The sequence below is a fragment of the Xenopus tropicalis genome, chromosome 8, assembly GCF_000004195.4.
Source record: "Xenopus tropicalis strain Nigerian chromosome 8, UCB_Xtro_10.0, whole genome shotgun sequence".
Classification (NCBI taxonomy): Eukaryota; Metazoa; Chordata; class Amphibia; order Anura; family Pipidae; genus Xenopus; species Xenopus tropicalis.
In genome coordinates this window covers 109,062,415-109,069,319 of record NC_030684.2, presented here as the reverse complement: position 1 = coordinate 109,069,319, position 6,905 = coordinate 109,062,415, and the positions used below count along the sequence as shown (strand labels likewise).

Below are 6,905 nucleotides of genomic sequence, written 5' to 3'. Positions count from 1 at the left end.
AATGCCTTTGCAGCTGAAGTGAGAAAGGGGGGAACTGACAGCGATTTTGTAACCTTAGAGTCAGCAGTTGGTGTATGAGGGGCTGGGTTGGACTGGTTTGACCTAGAGTTTTTATAACTTTGGGGTGAGTGATCTGCTTATATTCCTGCCACTCAGTTAATTTTCTTTATTCATATCAGACCAGTGTATTCTGCAGTGCTTTACAGAGATTATATAGCATTTACATCAGTCCCTGTCCCAGTGGAATTTACAGTCTAAGGGTTTATTTAACCTGTTGTTGTTTTTGGCACGTGGGGGGAAGCATCGCCAGCCACATGTGCACAGTAGTGTTTAGCATTTATCTTTTTATCAGTCATCTAAATGTATGTGTGTGTCTATACCTGCCTTCTGTCCTTTCGGGTTATATGGCACATAGCATATTATCTGTTAGAATATTTCAGGCAGCAGAGAAGCGAAAGTAGTTTTTCTCAAAAAAGTGTCAGTTCTCTCACACATTATGAATGGGATGCAGTAGTAGCAGCACGTACTGTTTCTCTACCAGCTGGAACATGCTGCAAGAGAATCAACTTTGTCACAAATGCACTTAGCAAAAAAAAATGTGGTTTTTATGTTGATGGCCCATGGGGAGATTAAGGTGGTCATACACGTAGCAATTATGATCTTTCATTTCCCCCACTGACATTCAGGGCTAAATCATCAGATGTGGAGGTAAAAACAATAGGAATTCAACCTCCACCTGCCGATTCAGCCCTGAACGCAGATTTTGGGCCTTCAATGGCGCCCAAACAAAATCTGTTAACCTGGCTGATCAACAAGACGACTGATATCTGCAGCCTTTGCGATATCGTTCAATCCGCCATACACGCACCGAATATCATATGAAACAAGGTTTTGTATGATATCATCGGTCCGTGTATGGCTAGCTTTAGTTACCCTCAGTTAATCTCAACTACTGTGGGTGACTAATGTCCCCGAAATACCTTTCCACCGACAATAAAGTGAATAACCAGTGGGAAGGCATATGTGTTGCCTCATTTTCTGAATTTGTGCAGGAACTTTGCACAACTTCAAAAAAATGCCTTTCCACTGGTGATTCACTTTATTGCCAGTGGGAAGGTATTTCAGGGAGATTAGTAGTAGCAAAGATTAACTGCAGGTGACAAATCTCCCCATGGGCCATCACCAATAAATGTCCTACTATTTATTTTTTAGTTCTATCCAGAGTTTGTAATTTTTTTTCTTTGAAGCAGTGGCCCTGTTTTTATCACTGTATATTTGCTTATGTGCTCCAATGCCTGGAGGCAACTATTTAATGTGGTGCATAAATAACACCTAACCATTCTAGCTCTGGTACCACTGTTGTAAACTGAGCTTGAAATAATGCATTCATGACTTGACAGAATGTGATACAAAGTGAAAGTAATAACATTTTAAATGGGAATCCTGTGTTTTCCACAAATTATGCAGATTTATAATGGGTCCGACTGCCCGTGATTTTCTTGGAGAATCTTGTTGGCGATTACCACTGAACTCTTTAATGTATATATTCCCCTATGGGCATTTGGTGTTACTAGCTCCTTAAAGAAAGCTAAGTGAATGTTTATGTGCAACAAAGCACATACTACAGTTCTATGTTGTCTAATGTACCAAACTGAAAATGTTACAGCTATGCAATTTCCTAAAAACTTTTTTTTTGTCTCATTGCTGAAAGAGGGTTTGCAATACAAATAGTGTGTTTACAAAAACCGCCAAGGGATTTAAGCTCCTAGTGTTGGAAACAGCCAGAAAGTTAAGAATGTGTCCCTTTGCCACTGATGGGATTATGGTAGTAGCTAGCCAGGGGAACAAAATGATTGCATGCTTATAATCTAAAAATTAATTATCTTTATAATTGGTTCTATAGATGAACTGCAGTTTCCAGTGTGATATGGTTGCACTTCAGTCACGGGATGTAAATTGTATTTGAGACTCAGCTTTTTATTTTGGATATTGCCAAGAGAAAAATCTACAGCCAGCGCCAAAGGACTGCTCTGTCACTGCTTAGGTTTGCTCTCATAAACTTTGAAATACAACATTCACATTAGTTCCAGAAAACAGCAAAGTTAAGTGATGACTACTCTCAATGTCTAGCATTTAATAACCTCTAGGTTGTGCTGTTATTACATTTGGTTTTTTTTTTTTATTTTCTCCCATGCAGATCTCTTCACAGACGAGCAGATCAATGGTGAACATGGTCTTAAAGTGGCTGCAGGAAAGATCGCTCATACCCTCCACTAATGTTCAGAGCTGAATCGTCAGATATGGAGGTAGAAACAATTGGAATTCTACTCCTATCTGACTATTCAGCCTGAAATGCATGCCTTTGCATGCATTTATGTCCAGCCCGATCAACTGGACAACTGATATCCAAGGCTTTTGTGATATTGATGGCCTCGTCAATCCACCATACACGCACCAAATATTGGTGCGTTTATGGCCACCTTTACTCATTTTCTTAGTCTCAACCACTATTCCTTATGTGTACAGACACATTGGGAATCAGTTATCTCTTGTTTTGGTGTAAGGTGGCTGGTACTGCTATGTATATAGCCTTAAATATGCTGATGAAGACTCATGTAGTCAGTTCTGCATAGAGCATCAGTTGTGCCCCTACATTAAAAGAGCAGTTTAAAAACAATAGAAAAGAACATGGCATCACCAGTGTTTGCCAGCTTAACGTTTTACCAAGTATCATTGGGACTATTCAGCCTGCAGGGTTCACAAGGAATAGTTTCAGCAGGCTGTAGGCATGCATCAGTAGGAGGCAACCCCAAAATTTGCAGCTTTGTCCCTGTGTTTATATTGTACAAGAAAATTGTCTTTCTAGCCCCAGCTGGCCATACACGTTCCAATAAAACTGTATTTTTAGACCCTTTGTGGGCTCATAATTATCGTCCCGATTATTTATGTACCATGTCAATCGGCCAGGTTCGAAAAATTTGTGTCAGATAACGATAAAATCTGCGCATGTATTGTATATCAGACGATACCCTTGGGAGACCTACAGTGGAAGTCACTTTAGTACGATTGGTGTCTGCCAACTATTTCATGTTCAGAACATCCTCAGATTTGTATTTTTAGGGCTTTATCCTACAATTTCAGTCTGAATGTTAGTTTCAGATTGTTGCATTTAAACGTACAACGGATATCTGAATGTTCATGGGAAGAAGACTGAAATCTGAATGTGTATGGCCACCTTTACTCTGTATTGCTTCCTACTTTGTGAGATCCCTACTCCTGTTTAGATGCATGGATGGTGCATTTTTTTCACAGGGGAAAGAAAAAAATCTCATAAATATTTTCTTGCAAATGCTCCTGATTACAGGTAAAGTTGTATGAAGGATATCCTATGATGACTTAGATAACTGTGCCACTGGTATCTCTCTGAAAATGTAGCGGGTTACAAAGTGCTGCATGTTGGTATACAAAAGCCATACTAAGCAACCTAAAGGCAGACGTTACTAAGCATTCCTTCCTAAACACAGAGACCTGCTAAGCCTCCAACATATCAATACATGATCCCCAAATAAACATGTTTAGCATTCTCAAATGATGCAAAAGAATCACAGTTATTGAGCATTACTTGCCAAACAGGGGCAGAAACTGTGTCTTCCCTGTGCAAATATATTTCTTTCAGAGCATTTCTTCTAGCATATTGGAGAGTTACCAGACATTCTCTGTCCAAATGCACATGAATATCTGAGCATTTCTAACAAGACAGAGGGAATTTACTAATTCTTCTTACTCAGATACAAAAGGGTTACTAAGCATTCCTTATGCAAATGCATGGGAGTTACTAAGCATTCCTTTGCAAACACACAGTAGATCCCTAGCCTCCCCTGAGCAAATAAATGAGACTTACTATGTATAGTTTCCCTAATAAAGGAATGTTACTGCGCATTCCCTGCCTGAAAGTTCCTAAGACAGTGGTAGACAGGTGTTTAATAGTCATTTTCTCCCATACTTATGTTTATGCTTGTCACAAAGGAATTCATGTTCCTTGTAGACAAAAAAGCACATTCTCTGCATTTTTTAATGCATCTATAATATCCCTTCACCCACCCAACCATACATGAAAATACATTAATTCATAAAGACAGGGGCATGGTGCTTCTGTTTAAATCTTTGTAACTTCTCTACACAAACTCTTCCCAATCCCCTGTGCTGCTAAGTCTTTCTTTCTATATATAGTGCAAAACCAGGTGTCTTACTAAAACTTTCTTCAAAATATCTGTACAAAGCTACTAAGTATTAATTTCCAAAGTTTTTACAGAACTAGGATTGTTACTAAGTATTTATTCCCAGATTCTGTACAGAACCAGTGTTACTAAGTATTTGTTGCCAAATTCTGTACAGAGCTAGGAGATTTACTAGGTAGGCATTCCCAAATTCTGTACAGTCAGGAGTGCTAATAAGTATTTTGTTGCTAAATTCTTTAGAAAACATGGAGAAGTAATATATCCCACATTCTGTGCAGTGCAGTGAGTTACTAGGTATTCCCAAATACTGTGCAGAGGCATGTGAGTTACTAGCTATTCCTTCTCAAATATGTACAGAGTAGTTACAGGCTTCCCTTCTGATATGGGGTGGGGTTACTAAATATTCCTTCCCATACACTGTAAAGGGGAGTTACTAAATATTGTTTTAAATATATTGTACTTGAATGTATCAAGTATTCCTACCCATATAAAGGGAGCTGCTAAAATTATTTCTGGAATATTGTACAGAGGAGTTACCAAGCTTTCCTTCCCAAATGCTGTACATACTGTAATTTTTATTTCCAAATCCAGGGGAGTTACTAAATACTCTTTCCAAAATATTGTGCAGAGATATTTTTAAATAATGTGCAGGGAATGTTTCTACACATTTTTCAAAGTCAGATGCTATTTCTACTGCAGGGAATTTAGTAACTTACCTAAATGCAGGAATTCATCAAGTATCCCTTTCCTACTGTAATTCAGCCCAGTCAGTTACTATCCCTTTCCAAATATAGACAAGATACTCATCCTCTTCTGTCCAGATACAGAACAATTTACTATTAGTAATGGATAATATCCCTTAACTCTTCCTACCAACTGGAGCAGAATGAGTGCCCCAACTCTTAACAAAGGTTTATATGAATTAATGATTTTTTCATTTTATAACCATAACCCAGGGACTTATAGCTGCTATAAAATACCCTAACTGCTTGAGTCCCATGCTCAAGTATAGTAATAATATCACATAATATACCTTTACTTCCACTGTGCCCTGGGAATTAGGATAAATTACTTTGCGCCTGGAGACACTGCACAAAAACTGCCGGGAGTATTTAGTATAAGTATATTGCACTAACTCTGCTTCCATTTTTGCCCCTTGGAAAGATCCTAGAGAATGGGTTAATGGTTGATAGTTTCCTTCCAGTTAATATTTAACTGCTGTTTTTATCGGCTCCTCTGATGTACAAATCCAAATGACTCTCGAGAAGTCTAACAAGATTCTTCTCTCTTCTAGGCAGGATATTCATAAATTACTGAGATGTAGGGAGTGCTGTGGAAACTGTAACATTACTACTATATATATATATATATATATACCTTCCTCATATGCTGTATTACTGCTATGTACAATACGCACATATGGAATGGCAAGGATTTGAGCAAACATGTGAAACCTATTTACAGCAGATCTTTGGACTAAATACACAAAGATCTACACTCGATAATGCTGTATACTGTTAGCTTTCTGTGCCTGGTGTATTGCCTGGTCAGTTTACCAAGCAATACGTTGTGCCTAGGACTGGCACTGTGCATGCTATTGTATGTACCTGTGCATATCGCCTGACTGGCACTGTGCATGTTATTGTATGTATGTACCTGTGCATATCGCCTGACTGGCAGAATGTATGTTGCTGTATGTATCACCTTGCTGTATTGTTAGCAGTGTGTATGTTGCTGTGTGTATTACCTGACTGGCAGAGTTTATGTTACTGTATATACCTATGTGTCTGTTCAAACCTAATTGGCAGTGTGTATGATACTGTATGTACTTATGTTTATCACCTGACTGGCAGCGTGTATGTTATTTTGTGTATCTAGTTGTCATTTTCCTGCGTATACATGTCAGTCTTTATTTCCTGGCAGTGTAAGGCATTAAAGAAAACGATACAGTTTATTTCGGTGTTTTTATTTATTTGTTTTTTTGGGGGGTTATTTAAACTGGGGAAATAACCTCAACTTGACTTTTAATTGTGTATTTTCAAATGTTGCATTTATACGTTCATGTAAATTTACAGTCTGTTTCCACATTTCAAAATCTACATTATATTAATGGCGATAGGTTTACATACAGCTAGCACGAATATATGTAGTTATTCTATATGCCTTATGTATCTAGATACATGTTTATATATGTTTTCTTTTTTTAAATAAAATATTTATGTTTTAAATGGATGGGGAGCATATGTCTGAACTTCTGTATCAGGATAGCAGACGTCTATTTTTTTTAACACTGTTGGATATAACAGTTAACAGTACAGATCATCTGATAATGACAATCAGAAGGTCCAGTAACGGCTGCACTGAGTAGGAAAAAACAACATTTGCATTTGCCGCTGGAGTTTACATAAGTAATGTTGCAATTAGTGTCTAAACATGCAAAGCTGCTAATATTGCTCCCAAGCTTCCCACAGGATCCAACCTGCGATCTGCCCACTATTTGCATACACTGCCATTCCAAAAACGGGGAACAGTTTGGGCTTTGCATGGAGACACAACTAGATTATATTATACTAATGCAGTGTGTGCCCTCTGCAGTGGTACGAACTTTGCAACAATCCAATGGCCATTAAACCAGGAATATCTGTAGTGTCTTTTACAGTATACCTA

General features: G+C 38.1%; 1 long non-coding RNA gene across 1 annotated transcript; it reads left to right on the top strand.

Moving 5' to 3' along the window:
- The first annotated feature begins 1,764 nt into the window (after positions 1-1,764).
- On the top strand, positions 1,765-6,470 carry LOC116407081. Its single transcript, XR_004220046.1, has 2 exons — positions 1,765-2,101; positions 2,198-6,470. It is a non-coding gene; the product is annotated as an uncharacterized LOC116407081 (long non-coding RNA).
- Positions 6,471-6,905: the final 435 nt, after the last annotated feature.